Raw genomic sequence first — 16280 nt, 5'->3', positions numbered from 1 at the left:
AATTTAACTCATACACTAAACAAATCATTGTTTTGCAGTAGATCATTTTGCATTCCTCTCCAGTGACCAAGTTCCATACTTACAGGTGTCAAAATAACAATTTAATTATGGGGCTGAGTTTTTTTCTGTTTGTTTTTTTTACTGCAGATACACAAATATCTTGATATTTTGACACAGGCCCACATGACATTCTCATAAGCAAACTAGAGAAGTTATTACAAGGTGGGTGCACAACAGGTTGAAAAACCCATACTCAAAGAGTAGTTATTAATGTTTCACTGTCAGACTAGGGGGGACTTTAGTGGGGTACCCCAAGGGTCTGCCCTGTGTTCCATACTATTCAACATTTTTATTAATAACTTGGAAAAAGGAATGGAAAGTATCCTTAAAAATTGTGGATAACACCTAGCTGGGAGCAGTTGCAAGTGCTCTGTAGGATACTATTAGAATTCAAAATGAACTTGACAAATCAGAGAATTTGGTCTGAAATCAACAAGATGAAACTCAAAGACAAGTGCAAAATACTACACTTAGTGGGAAAAATCAAATGCATAACTACAAAATGGGAAATAACTGGTTAGGCAGTAGTATTGCTGAAAAGGATTTGTGGGGTTACAGGGGATGACAAATTGATTATAAACCAACAGTATTAGGCAGTTACAAAAAGAGACTTAATATCATCCTGAGGTGTGTTAAAAAGAGTGGTCATCTGTAAAACACAGGAGGTCATTGTTCCGTTCTACTCAGCATTGATGAGGCCTCAGCTGGAGGCCTCAATTGTATTTAGTTTTGGGTACGACTCTTTATGATAGATGTGGACAAACTGGAGAGAGTCTGGAGAAGAGCTATGAAAATGAGAAAAGGTTAAAAAACCTGACCTCTGAGGAATGGATTAAAAAACTGGGTATGTTTAATCTTTAGTAAAGAAGACTAAAGAAGGACCTGTTAACAGTCTTTAAATATGTTACGGGATTATAAAGAGAATGATCAACTGTCCCTGTCTACTGAAGGTAGGACAAGAAGTAATCAGCTTAATATGCAGCAAGAGAGATTTAGGATAGTTACAGGAAAAATTTTCTAACTGTAAGGATAGTTAAGTACTGGAATAGGATTTCAAGGGAGGTTAAGGTTTCTAAGAACAGTTTAGACAAACACCTCTCAGGAATGGTCTAGGTTTACTTGGTCCTGCCTCCACACAGGGGGCTAGACTAGATGACCTCTTGAGGGCCCTTTCAGCCTGACATTTCTATGATTCTATGAAACAGCAGTTTCCAGCTTACTCTGCCTAGTAAACAAACCTACAGATAATGAAGAGAGTTTGTTTCTGAGATTACAAATCTAACAAATGAAGCTGGACAGAACAGTTCTGTTCACTGAAACACCCAGCTGAGCTCTTCTGTACTGCAATGACAAAACAGCAAAGCTGAAGATTTTATCACTTCTACCAAATTCTCTACAGGCCAGCAGTTGAAATTAGATACAGAATTTTACATACTTTACCCGGAGATTGAGACTAGAAACAAATTTATTTGAGCATAAGCTTTCGTGAGCTACACGAAAGCTTATGCTCAAATAAATTTGTTAGTCTCTAAGGTGCCACAAGTACTCCTTTTCTTTTTTTGCAAATACAGACTAACATGGCTGCTACTCTGAGACTAGAAACAGTTGTTCCCTCAGCTTGGAAAACTTCCTTCTGCCCATAGAATCCTCTGAGAATAAATACTTCACGGGAGGATTTATTGGAGGTTGATTCTAAGAGCATGAGGATCAAAACTCATTATAGCTCAGAAATCCAAAGTCAGGTAGGGTTGGAACTGGGGTCACTTCTCCTGGAAGCAGCAATGGATTGAGATGGATAAATACCAGTGCTTCTTTCTTGTCTATGTCTACACTAACAAGGAGATGTCTGGCTCCAGATGTGATATAACCAATTCCAGCTTTCCCTGGGGGTTCACCCAGCTGGTACATGGATCAGTGTTTCCTGAGCAGGCATTTGAAAGTGCTTGTGTAGAAATTCCCACAAGTTTAAGAAGAAATTGGAATTGAAACTAAAAATAGTACCAGAAGAAAGGAGACATGTCATATGCAGTCGCTTTTTACACAGCAGACCTAAGCCAATTCCGCCACAGAAATTACTGGTGCTGTTTTGCAGCAATAGACATTTCTGCTTTCATGGAGTCTCAATCACAAGCATTCATCCACAAAGCTCCAGCCTCGGGGCATGTCTACACTTACAGGGCTGCAGCGGCGGAGCTACACCAGTACAGCTGCGCAACTGCAGCACATGTGGTGAAGACGCTCTATGCCGATGGAAGAGGGTTCTCCCATTGGCATGAAATAAACCACACCCCCGCGAGCGGCATAAGTAAGGCTACAATTTTGCCATGGACATTTTTCGTAAAAGTCAGGGACAGGTCCCAGGCAATTAAAAAAAAGTGACGGAAGCTGTGACCTGTCCCTGACTTTTACTAAAAATATCCATGACAAAAAGGGGGAGGGAGGAGGGTTCAGCACCCTGCCCTGCTGTGGCTGGGAGCTGTGGCCCCTGACCCTGGCTGGGAGGGACCCCTGCCTGTGGCAGCTGCGGAGCTCCGAGGGAATCCGTGCTGCGGACCCATGGGAACTGGGGAGCTCCGGGGAATTCCCCCCACACTCACGACGGCTGGGGAGCTGTAGGGGACCCCTGCCACTCCAGGAAGCAGGGGTACCCCATAGCTCCTGGCTACCAGGGGAGGTGGGGGTAGCCTGCAGCTCTCAGTCGCTGCAGGCTGAAGTCACAGAGATCTGAAGAAGTCCTGGATTCTGTGACTTCTGTGACCTCCATGACCAAATCATAGCCTTAGGCATAAGCTATGTCAGCGGGAGAGCTACATCTCCCACCAACATAGCACTGTGCACATGACTGCTTATGTCAGCGTAATTTATGTCAGTCAGAAGGGTGACCTGAGCGAAATACATTTTGCAGACATAGGCAGTAATGTAGACATAGGCTCAGGTGAGCAGGCTAAAGCAACAAGTACTTCCAATCTCTATTCCGCTGCCCTTGTTTACCTGAAATAAACTAAGCCTTCCTTTGAATGCTGGGCTCTAATCCAGAAAAAAGGAATTCCTGAGATCTGGCATAAAACTGCCACTTCTGTACTGGCCTCTGAGATTGTGAGGAGACACAGGAATTGAACAGCTGCTACCTTTCCCCCATAAAGTGATGAACTTCACTGAGGAGCAAGGTGATCGCTCACTCTCTCTAAACACAATCATGCCCAGAGTCTTATGGCAGGAATGCCAAAAAACACTTTGGGATCCATTAAGATGGAAGCCATATCAGCACCACTGTTCTGCTGAGCAAGGCTGAGTTCCTTGGAGATCAGCTCCCGTTCTGTAGAGTGCTTTTATACTTACAGAGAGAGCTGTGCAAACGCCAAGGCTTCTGAGGGAGTGGAGTCTGCTGCACACTAAAACAGCTTGGAGTGGGGGGGCTGTTTTCCTTTATCTTAAGGCCAATTTCCTCCAGTGGATTTTTCCTCGTTAGGACACATGCCAAAACAGATAGGCAAAGGAGATTGGCACAGCGACTATTTTATCAGGAAATTATTGTGAAGTATAAACCCAGAATGATAATTACCAGCTTGCCCAGGGGGCAACTCCCTGATCTGTTTTGCCTCAAATCAGACCAACCTAGATCCATGGTGCATCCACCCACTTGGGATTTTTTAAACACAATCCAAGGCATTTTATCACATTTGAAGCTAGACAGAAAACACTGGCACATCTGCTGCAAGGAGCCCAGGAACAATCCTGCACTTTCCTCTGGGGTGGAAGTAGATGGAGCCAAAAGGTCCCAAAATCTAATGAGCTAAGGAGCCACACAGATCTCCTCATTAAGCAGGTGTGATTATTCTCTCCACATGGGTTCTGAATATACAGGAAACAAAAAAAGGCAAGTCAAATTTTGGGGCCTGCCAAACCTGCCTGAGGCTTTTTAACCATTATAAAGCCAAAGCAGAGCGAGATAAATCTAGAGGCTGCAGCATCATATTACACTGAACAAACAAGACACACTTCAGTCTTGAAATAAGTTGAAATACTAATGAAAATTCATTCATTGCCTCCAAACATCCCTTCCCAACCTGCAGCAACTCTGCACAGTCCCTGGGGTAGTGCTACGAACGTTCTCTGCGAGCATGAGTGTAGTCATTAGCAACCAAGCGGTGCCAGGGACTCGGCAAGTATTCTGGTTTAGGCCCTGAAATCCATCCCAAGAGGGGCTCAAGATTCAACCTGGGCTTACATCCCTAGAGGGCAGGGTCTCTATCCAGCTGTCTCTGTCATCCTCAGGTTGGAAAGATATAACTGGCAGAGTTGCCCAAACAGAGTCCATCCCACCTGCCAGCAGGTGGAACAGCATTAATGCCACAAATGGCAAAAGAGCTGGCAGCCTGAACTCACAGGTGCATGGTGAATGCTGCTTACAGGGCTGCTATATGAAATAGGTAAGGGGCCAGGAGATGGTAGCAGAGGTTGAAAGGTCAAGGAAGTCACCTACAGTGGCCTGTATTATTATTATTATTATTATTATTATTATTATTATTATTATCCTTCCTGACATCAGCATATGAGGATCTCCTGAGTGAGTGTGCAACCTGTATGCACAGAATGCCATATAGGGGTAAAAAGTATGAGAAATATAATTTAGAAGCTGCTTCTCCCTCCCATCCTAAGTCCATCCTGCCACCGACATTTGTCAGAAAGGAGAACAACCCTGGACTGGCCCCAAGTTGTTAGAAAAGGGGCATGAACCAAATTACCTACTTAATGGGCCTTTCAACCTGTAACTTCTGTAACCAAAAGAAAGAGCCTCTATCCTTGGGAACTTTGTTTCCTTTCATCAAATCAATTTAGTTTGTGTGACACTACGCCTAATATTCTTAATAGAGATGTTATTATTATATAAGTATGGCATAACTATGATTTATTTTATGCAAGACAGGTCATGTGAGATAGCATCGAAAAGGTGATGATCTACTGAATACGATTATCCTATTTGTATCATTTTGGTATCTGAAGTTAGGAATATTGTCTATGTATCTATTACAAATGTGTTTTACACCTGGGGAATGCATTAGGGAGAACACTAGGTCTTAGAAGAAGCTAATCTCCCACCGGGGAGCCTTCCTAAGGAGGCTACAAACAGCTTCCAAGTCATGGCTGCTGTGACCTTACAGGAACATATGACCAAGTCACCTGGTGCTGGACTCCATCTTGGAATACCAGTGTTTTTCCACTGACCAGGCGTGGGAACCAAGCTGGGAGACAATGGGTTCCCACCATATGCAAAAGCTATCTAAGGCAGGGGAGTGACATCATTGTGGTTCTTCACTGACTCCCCACCCAAAGAGACTCTTGGAAACACCTGAGGAACAAGGACTGGACTGGGGGAGAAGGGATGGACCGAGGCTAGAGGGATTTCTAGCCTGTGAAAGGAATACCTTGGGTTTTTAAGCTTCAAGCAAGGGCAGCTGGCCCCTTAAGAATCCCTGAAAATGGCTTAAATCATCACTTAGGGTGAGAAGTTGCTACGCATATCCAATCTCTTTAGTATATTAAGTTTAGATTGTGTTTTTGTTTATTTGCTAAGTAATTTGCTTTGATCTGTTTGCTATCTCTTATAATCACTTAAAATCTATCTTTTGTAATTAATAAACTTATTTTTGCTTTGTCTAAAACCAGTGTGGGGGAATTATAACCAGGGTAGAAAGCTGTGTATATTCCTCTCCACATTGACGGAGGGGGCGAATTTCATGAGCTTACGCTGTACAGATCTCTGTGCAGTGCAAGATGGTATAATTTTGGGTTTACCCTCCAGAAGGGGTGTGTGCACTTGAGTAACTGAACAGTTCCTTAGATGAAGCCTTCCCATGCAGAGCTGATCACAGCGTCTGTATGTTTCTGCAGCTGGGTGTGTCCCTACCTGTACATGTGCTGCTGAAGGTGCAGATGAGAGCAGGCTTGGCAGGGGGTCACAGTAGTACAGTGTAAAGGGAACCCAGGCTGGTGAGTCAGTCAGGCTCAGTGGTACCCCAGTTCCAGGTGGCACCCTGTCACCATATGTTTGGCCAGATAGATTTTTTTTTAAGTCCAGCTAAGGATGGTTCTAGCTAGATGGGGCAAGAAATTGAAGATACAATGAGCTAGAACACATACAGAGTCTTGAGGAAAAAAATTAACTGTTAAAATAAGACCAGGCACAAAAATAAAGATGCTCTGTGAACTCAGTTCAAGAAGAGTGTGCATGGCCCAAACTGTAAACAGGATTTGCAGCTAAATGGATTGAGCAGCTAATTAGGCCTTTCCTATTAAAAGATTGTAAAGATATATTTAAAGTACTGTCCCATGGCAGACCACAGCAATCCATTTGATATCCTAAGCTTGGACCTCTGCAGATCAAATCAAATTAGCTTTATCAATTGCAAACAATTATACTGACCTCAGCTAATACATCCTTTTGATTACAAAGGACCCAGTGTAGCAAAGGAGACCCAAACGGAATCTCCAGCTCCAACTGAGAAAGGATAAAAAGTGAGCCTTGCTTAGTAAAAATCCAAGGTTAGTCAGGTTGTTAGAGCAGCATATCCAGGCTGGCAAATGAAGTGGCATAAAGCACACCAGCATTCCCCTTAGAAATCCTCCCTCAGCAGCTATGAACAGCTGAACTGTTCCAGTTGGACTGTACCTGCATCAGAAGCTGTATGTACTCCTGATCCAAACAAAGCAGAATTCTAAGGTGCAAGTCAGATGGAGTTACAGCCTCCCCTTCCTGCCAACTGACAAAAGAAACTGCCTTCTGCATAAATTCACTGTATGTCACCTCCTGCACCGTGGCTGGCAGAGAGTACAGAAGGCCCTTGCCCAGCTAAACAGTCAATATGCACCTTGTATGTTCATGTTCTCCACTGCCCCTGCCATTAGCCAATCGGGGGTCGGGGATGAAAGCAATTGTTAGATCCGGATGACAAAAACAACACAGGAAAGCCTTGAAAAAGCAACTTTGTCAAAGGCCAATCAGCCTCTCTGAGAATTCAGCATCCGGCTGAGGGGCTTTAATTCACACAAATGGAGATACTATGTTGCTATGCTTCAGAGATACCACAAGAATCTATTTGCAAAACAGCTGTGGTTGTGAACTGTTCAACACTGAGGTACTTCTTTCAAATATATATGCAAGGTCTTTCCATGTCAAGCCTTAAAGTGCAAGTGTTTTAAACTTCAGACTTTTACAGGCACCATCTCTGACTGGCTATTCCAGATCTCCCTTCCCCATCCTCTTCTATTCTGTATCCCCAGATTCCTCCCACCAGTGATAAAGCACACGCTAAAAAAAATTCACAGCATTTTTACAGTAAGCGAGGGAACAAAAAAAAGAAGAGGATATAAAACTGAAAAATGGAGAAGGCAAAAGAAGGAGGAATGCAAATTATTCTGAAGCCAAGAATCTCAATATCCATGAATTTGGTCAAAAAAGTACCCAGATCTGAGCATGAGTGGAGGAGCCGTGAATGCCCAAGTTCCAATTCTGGCCTCCGAGTCTCTCCCTGTCTCACAACATCTCTTTTTACAAATGGACAAACTAGTACAGGGCTTCTCCATCATGGGGACTGAGGGTTGTGAGGATTCATTGTTTGTAACATGCCACGTAAGTAGCAAAAGGAAGTCACACCTTCCATCACAGCACAGAGAATGCTCTGGCCACTTCCAGTGGCAACTGAAAACAAAACTATACCCAGACCTATACATGTCTAATTACATTTCCCTGTTGTGTTACACTCAAGGGATTATTTTCAAAACACAATTTTATACATGAGTCTATGCTGGCAAAGGAGAAGCCCCAATCTGTCCGTGTCATGCTCTGCAAAGTGCAAATGGCTATTTGCTAACAGTTCTGACTTTGAGCATCGTACCTCTAGTTATGTCTTGTGTGGGCTCTGTGTACAAATAGCCCTCGCTTTCTCTTTCCAGCCTGACATGCTGTGTGGCTTTGCCAATGGCCACATCTTCAGATGGCGAGATACAGCCATGAGAGGGGCTTCTGAGATGCTTGATCAAAAGTCAAAGCAGCCACTATGACCTTGGACAGGGACCTACAGCTCTAGCATAGGCATGGTTCATTCTGAAGACAGAAAGCCACAAACAGGGCCAGATCTAATTTCCATTGAAGTCAATGGGAGTTGGATCAGGTAAATAGGGACTTTCCAATCATCTACCTAGGTACTTATGTAGCCCCATCACCATAATATCCAAGTGCCTCCCAAGAATTTAAAAACAGGAAGAGCAATCAGGGATAAAGATTGTCTGGAGGGAAGGATCCCTTGAAGAATCTGCTAGACTGACATTATCCTTTCATAAGGCTTCACGATTGCCAGCAGCTAGAGACACCCCACCACCACCACCACCACTACAATCATACAGCAGTCAAGATGGAAAGTGTAACCAGGTCCAATTTCCCTGAGGCTTTTTCAGTCACAGCAAGATACAAACTGCTTATCTCTAGGTCATTCTGGACAACGTGAGACACTGCAGTCCAGATTCAAAACTCCCCTGTAGAACAGGAAGGTCACAGAAGACTGGATGCTCTAAGGCTGACCACAGAGAGAAGCAGCATACAGTCCTTGGGCCAAATGAGGAAGAGTATGCAAGATCACAACAGGTCTGCAGATAATGAGGTCAAGTCCCTTGGGGTTGACACCTTTTCTAGTAGTCACTGCATACCCCTAAGCCCGTGCCTGCATGGCTGGCAGCTTGAGGTCACAGCGAACCACAGCCTCCAATTGATGAAAGCTTTAAACACCAACACAGCCATTCGATAGCCACTATGAAATGTAATGGGACACCTGGGAGTGTAAAGAGAAACAGGCTGAAGAAAGAGTGCTGCAAGAATCCTGGTGGCCACTGGCCACCCATGTAAGGGCACAGTAAACAGCCTAGAAGTGCCTATCTGACCGTCAGCACACAGAGAAGGAGAAGGACTGCCCCTGCCTGTGACACCTTCAAATGACAGACAGGTCAGACTAGAGGAGAACTTTTCTTTGGTTATTATTTTTAAAAAATGACAAAGGCTGATTTTCTCTCCTGTGTAGCCATTTTCAGAGGGAAAGACTGTCCCTGAGCCATGTTAGAAAGCAATCACAGCAACTGCAGAAATTCACTGGCCTCTTTCTCTCTATAAGCTATCTGGAGCTCCCAGAGAGCAGCATTCTCATCCTTCCCCTTCTTTCCTTTATCTTCCACCCCATAGACACACAGACTTTCACACTGACCACAGGGAGTACCTCCCTTATCAGAAACATCAATATTAAATCCACAGGCACATATGGGCTTCACACATTCCAGACAATGTTTTGTACTAGTGGTGCTTTTCCTTTTCAAATCACTTAGCAAACATTAACTAATCTTCACAACTCCCCCCCAAGACACATCAGTCATGTCCCTATTTAAAGTTGACTGATTTTCAGGGTGCTGAGTCCTTCAAGAAGTCCTTCATGAGACCAGACTTGCCATTTCCAATATTTATAAGATAAAGCCCAAACAGGAAGATATATGTGACAGAGGATCTAGGGTGTATCAATAACTTATGTTTTATGGTGAGAGAATTTAATACAATAATTTTTAAAGGGTCACGTCCTAGTTATGTGTGTCCAGCATGGGCTGAGACTAGGGCCTTGTCTATCAGTATAATTAAAGCAGTACAACTGCCCAAAAAATTGGAATGATACAGAGAAGATTAGCATGGCCCCTGCACAAGGATGACACGCAAATTAATGTAACAGTTATACCAGTATAGCTGGGAATGAGTGACAGGGAACTGATCACTTGATGATTACCTGTTCTGTTCATTCCCTCTGGGGCACCTGGCATTGGCCACTGTCGGAAGAGAGGATACTGGGCTGGACCTTTGGTCTGACCCAGTATGGCCATTCTCATGTTCTTTTTCCTGTACAGGAAGGGGAATAAGCTATTCTGGTATAACACACTTTTATATTGGTAAAATTATCCACAGTAAGTTGCAGTGAAATAATTATTTTAGTAAAAAAAAAAAAAAAGTCACCCCCTCTAACCTAATCCGTTGGACCAGTACAAAATCTATGCGTAGACCAGGCTATAGTGTATTCAGCCTGAGGTCATGAGCTAGTTTCTGTAGAAAGGTTCAGATCACCAGCTGATTATCAGATTTCTTTAAGAAATGGAAATTACTTGGGCTTTTGACATACCAGCACTGGAGACAGGAAGGTTGGGAGTGAAGTGGGGGAATGTTCTCCCAGAGATAACTAGGAGACAAATCTGGACAAATGCACCACAAAACCAATGATATGCCTGGGATACATCAATGATATTTTCATCCTCTGGACAGAAGACAAACTCCCTCATAGATTTCCACCACAACTTCAGCCACCCATCCCTTAAACTCTCTGGAACACTCCCACTCTAGCCTCAACTTCCTGGACACCATGATCAGTTTAAACAATGGTAACTTACAGACAACTATATACCAGAAACCCATGGATCACCACACCTACCTTCATAGATCCAGTAACCAAAACACACCAAGTTTCAGAGTAGCAGCCGTGTTAGTCTCTATCCGTAAAAAGAAAAGGAGTACTTATGGCACCTTAGAAACTAACAAATTTATTAGAGCATAAGCTTTCATGAACTACAGCTCACTTCATCGGATGCATACAGTGGAAAATATAGTGGGGAGATTTTATATACACAGAGAACAAGAAACAATGGGTGTTACTATACAGACTTCAGAGTAGCAGCCGTGTTAGTCTGTATTCGCAAAAAAGAAAAGGAGAACTTGTGGCACCTTAGAGACTAACAAATTTATTTGAGCATAAGCTTTTGTGAGCTACAGCTCACTTCATCGGGTGCATTCTATACAGACTGTAACAAGAGCGACCAGGAAAGGTGAGCTATTACCACCAGGAGAGTGGCGGGGGGGGGGAGAGGGAAAGGGGGGGACCTTTTGTAGTGATAATCAAGGTGGGCCATTTCCGGCACTTTACAAGAACAGTAGGAGGGGAAACAAACAAGGGGCAATAGTTTTACTTTGTGTAACGACACATCCACTCCCAGTCTTTATTCAAGCCTAAATTAATTGTATCTAGTTTGCAAATTAATTCCAATTCAGCAGTCTCTTGTTGGAGTCTGTTTTTGAAGTTTTTTTTGTTGAAGAATTGCAACTTTTAGGTCTGTAATAGAGTGACCAAAGAGACTGAAGTGTTCTCCAACTGGCTTTTGAATGTTATAATTCTTGACGTCTGATTTGTGTCCATTTATTCTTTTACGTAGAGACTGTCCAGTTTGACCAATGTACATGGCAGAGGGGCATTGCTGGCACATGATGGCATATATCATATTGGTAGATGCGCAGGTGAACGAGCCTCTGATAGTGTGGCTGATGTGATTAGGCCCTATGATGGTGTTCCCTTAATAGATATGTGGACACAGTTGGCAACGGGCTTTGTTGCAAGGATAGGTTCCTGGGTTAGTATTTTTGTTGTGTGGTTGCTGGTGAGTATTTGCTTCAGGTTGGGGGGCTGTCTGTAAGCAAGGACTGGCCTGTCTCCCAAGATCTGTGAGAGTGATGGGTCGTCCTTCAGGATAGGTTGTAGATCCTTGATGATGCGTTGGAGAGGTTTTAGTTGGGGGCTGAAGGTGATGGCTAGTGGCGTTCTGTTATTTTCTTTGTTGGGCCTGTCCTGTCGTAGGTGACTTCTGGGTACTCTTCTGGCTCTGTCAATCTGTTTCTTCACTTCAGCAGGTGGGTATTGTAGTTGTAAGAATGCATGATAGAGATCTTGTAGGTGTTTGTCTCTGTCTGAGGGGTTGGAGCAAATGCGGTTGTATCGGAGAGCTTGGCTGTAGACAATGAAGAAATCTTTTATCTACAGCCAGGCACTCAGATACCAGAGAACATGCTCTGAGGAGAAAGTCCAGGATATACACCTTAATGTACTCAAAACTGCCTTTACCAAACAAGGACATTCCACCAGAGAAGTAGATCGCATCATGGAACAGGCCACCCAAATACCCAGAGGGAACCTGCTTCAATATAGAAATAATACCCCCTCCAACCACACACTCCGAGTTGTCACCTACCACCCCACATTCGAACCCATATGGGGTATCATAAAACAATTGCAACCCATTTCTGTGGAGACCCCATCCTGAAAAAAGCTTTCCTGAACCCTCTCTTCTGACCTTCAAATTCCCCAACCTCATCATCAGAAGCAAGCTCCCCACAGATCAGCACACACTCAAAGCGGCACCAGACTCTGCTAGAACAACAGATACAAAACCTACAGACCCAATGAGCAACACTCCCCAACACACCTTTCAAGATCCATGGGTCCTACACATGCCTATCAAAACATGTGGTGTACTTCATCCACTATGTGCCCCAGTAACAACTATGTGGATGAAGCGGATCACTATGCTCTCGAATGAACTCACGCAGGAAAATGATAAAAGACAAAACCACATATCATCTGTGGGTGCACACTTTTCACAAAGTGATCACTCTATATCTGACCTCTCAGTCCTCATCCTCAAAGGAAACCTACACAACACCTTCAAAAGAGGAACCTGGGAACTTAAATTCATAACTTTGCTACATACTAAGTATCATGGACTGAATGGAGACAATGGATTTATGCTTATTACAACAATCTGTAACCCACAACTCCCCTTTTTGTCCGATGATTACGGGGGTGTTAACAAACCACCTTACCTTGAATTAGCTCTTAAGAGTATGTGCTAACTACTCATGCTAGACTATCCATTTGATCTTGTATTCAGCTGTGACACTATGAGTTCATTTCCCAGACATGAGGAAGAGCTTTCCCTCGCTCAAAAGCTTGTCTCTCTCACCAACAGAAGTTGGTCCAATACAAGATATTACCTCTCCCACCTTGTCTCTCTAGGAGATAATAGTCATTTGACCATTTTCCCAGCCAGGAGTTCTGATAAAAGACTTTTTGTAAATATTAAGGAAACCTCACCCTAATGGCTTAATAGACTCTAACACCTCTGACACAAAAATGAGAGAGGCAGCTCTGAACATGCAAGCTGACCAAGTTGCAGGGACTTGCGAAGAGAATCCAGTACACAGCAAGGGAGACAGTATCAGGATAGGGCAATGCTGATAAATGGACCACAGCATATTCAGAGAGAATTGCTATTCGCTTTTCTTTTTCTTCTGTAACAGCTGAGAAAGCCGTATTTAGTTTAGTTTACGAGAAGTGTCAATCTAAATGAGTTAAGCAAACAGTTTTTCATTTTAATTCTATTTTCTCTCTGTTTTTAATACATCTTGTTTCTGTTAACAGTCTTTGTGATTTGGATAACTTCAAGCTGGTGTCCTTGGGAAGAGAGGTTTCAGAGTGGTAGCCGTGTTAGTCTGTATCAGTAAAAAGAACAAGGAGTACTTGTGGCACCTTAGAGACTAACAAATTTATTTGAGCGTAAGCTTTCGTGGGCTAAAGCCCACTTCATCAGATGCATGCAGTGAAAAATACAGTAGGAAGATAGATAGATAGATAGATACACACACACACACACACACACACACAGAGAACATGAAAATATGGGGGTTGCCATACCAACTCTAATGAGACTAATCGATTAAGGTGGGCTATTATCAGCAGGAGAAAAAAAACTTTTGTAGTGATAATCAGGATGGCCCATTTCAAACAGTTGACAAGAAGGTGCGAGTAACAGTAGGGGGAAAATTAGCATGGGGAAATAGTTTTTAGCTTGTATAATGACTCATCCACTCCCAGTCTTTATTCAAGCCTAATTTAATGGTGTCCAGTTTGCAAATTAATTCCAGTTCTGCAGTTTCTCATGGGGAGTCTGTTTTTGAAGTTTTTTTGTTGAATAATTTCAACTTTTAGGTCTGTAATTGAGTGTCCAGGGAGGCTGAAGTGTTCTCTGACTGGTTTTTGAATGTTATAATTCTTGACATCTGATTTGTGTCCATTTATTCTTTTGTATAGAGACTGTCTGGTTTGGCCAATGCACTTGGCAGAGGGGCACTGCTCGCATTGAAATGGGCCATCCTGATTATCACTACAAAAGTTTTTTTTTCTCCTACTGATAATAGCCCACCTTAATCGATTAGTCTCATTAGAGTTGGTATGGCAACCCCCATTTTTTCATGTTTTCTGTGTATATATATCTATATCTTCCTACTGTATTTTACATTGCATGCATCTGATGAAGTGGACTTTATGAAAGCTTATGCTCAAATAAATGTGTTAGTCTCTAAGGTGCCACAAGTACTCCTCGTTCTTGGGAAGAGAGAAACTCATAACCTCAAAGGAGAGGTACTGAAGGGTAAAGAGTTTCAAGAACTAACAACTCCCTCTTGGGCCAGGTCTATGCCATAAACTTTTGCTGGCATAGCTATGTCAGGTGCATGATGAGATGTGATTTGCCAGCACAGCTACGCTGGTCACAAAAATCACTAGTATAGATGTAGTTATACCGGCAAAACTGAGCTATACTGGCAAAGGCACAGTTTTACCAATATACGTTGTGTCCACACTAGAAGTGCTTTGCTGGTCTATCTATACAATTCTATTGGCAAAGCCTTCCAAACGTAGGCCTGGCATCAGTCTCTGTCAAGAGGCATCTCCAAAGGTGTCTTGTGTTGCTATCAGGATGCAATAGAAAATCACAAGGGAAAAAGCCGCATGAGCTGGCAGTGGCGTTGGTCACTTTTTTGTTTGTTTTAAAAGCCCACTCTATGCAGGCTCCCTTTATACAAAGAGCAAGCTGACACAAATCCAGTTCCCTCCTTCTTTACACTTACTAACACAGACAGGTTTTAATCAGTTGTATTTCACAATACCAGCCGTAAACTCAGCATAACCAGGGCACTATAAAAGTCTAATTCCCTGTGGCGATACTTTCATAAGTTTCATAGATTCATAGATACTAAGGTCAGAAGGGACCATTCTGATCATCTAGTCCGACCTCCTGCACAGCGCAGGCCACAGAATCTCACCCATCCACTCCTACAAAAAACCTCACCTATGTCTGAGCTATTGAAGTCCTTAAATCATGGTTTAAAGACTTCAAGGAGCAGAGAAGCCTCCCTCCAGTCACCCATGCCCCATACTACAGAGGAAGACGAAAAACCTCCAGGGCCTCTCCAATCTGCCCTGGAGGAAAATTCCTTCCAGACCCCAAATATGGCAATCAGCTAAACCCTGAGCATATGGGCAAGATTCACCAGCCAGATACCCAGGAAAGAATTTTCTGTAGTAACTCAGATCCCATCCATCTACTATCCCATCTCAGGGGATTTGGCCTATTTACCCTGAATATTTAAAGATCAATTACTTACCAAAATCCCATTATCCCATCATACCATCTCCTCCATAAACTTATCGAGTAGAATCTTAAAGCCAGATAGATCTTTTGCCCCCACTGCTTCCCTTGGAAGGCTATTCCAAAACTTCACTCCTCTGATGGTTAAAAACCTTCGTCTGATTTCAAGTCTAAACTTCCTGGTGGCCAGTTTATACCCATTTGTTCTTGTGTCCACATTGGTGCTGAGCTGAAATAATTCCTCTCCCTCTCCTGTATTTATCCCTCTGATATATTTATAGAGAGCAATCATATCTCCCCTCAACCTTCTTTTAGTTAGGCTAAACAAGCCAAGCTCCTTAAGTCTCCTTTCATAAGACAAGTTTTCCATTCCTCGGATCATCCTAGTAGCCCTTCTCTGTACCTGCTCCAGTTTGAATTCATCCTTTTTAAACACGGGAGACCAGAACTGCACACAGTATTCTAGGTGAGGTCTCACCAGTGCCTTGTATAATGGTACTAACACCTCCTTATCCCTACTGGAAATGCCTCTCCTGATGCATCCCAAAACTGCATTAGCTTTTTTCACAGCCATATCACATTGGCAGCTCATAGTCATCCTATGATCAACCAATACTCCAAGGTCCTTCTCCTCTTCCGTTACTTCTAATTGATGCGTCCCCAACCTATAACTAAAATTCTTGTTATTAATCCCTAAATGCATAACCTTACACTTCTCACTATTAAATTTCATCCTATTACTATTACTCCAGTTTACAAGGTCATCCAGATCCTCCTGTATAACATCCCGATCCTTCTCTGAAGTTACCCTCCACCAGTTTGCACAGTAACTCCCATCCACTGCTCTGTCAGGGGCAGACTATGCTAATATTTTAAGATTCTATATTTGT

At 43.0% G+C, this 16280-nt stretch overlaps 1 protein-coding gene and 1 pseudogene across 7 annotated transcripts in view; one reads left to right on the top strand and one right to left on the bottom strand.

Annotated features, from left to right (window-relative positions):
- Positions 1-16280, bottom strand: part of INPP5B (inositol polyphosphate-5-phosphatase B) — a 45998-nt gene that overhangs the window by 19299 nt on the left and 10419 nt on the right. The window contains exon 1 of one of the 7 annotated variants that reach the window (XM_043505873.1): positions 3806-3912. The exons of 5 other annotated variants lie outside the window; for them this stretch is intronic. The gene's annotated coding sequence lies outside the window, so the exon portion shown is untranslated. Of the gene's footprint in view, positions 1-3399; positions 3743-3805; positions 3913-16280 lie in introns of those variants that run through there. One more of the 7 variants, XM_043505874.1, reaches the window with a different exon arrangement.
- On the top strand, positions 9735-9833 carry LOC119845603 (annotated as a pseudogene).

This window comes from Dermochelys coriacea, chromosome 19 (genome assembly GCF_009764565.3).
Source record: "Dermochelys coriacea isolate rDerCor1 chromosome 19, rDerCor1.pri.v4, whole genome shotgun sequence".
Lineage (NCBI taxonomy): Eukaryota > Metazoa > Chordata > Testudines > Dermochelyidae > Dermochelys > Dermochelys coriacea.
This window is presented reverse-complemented; position numbering and strand designations above follow the sequence as displayed.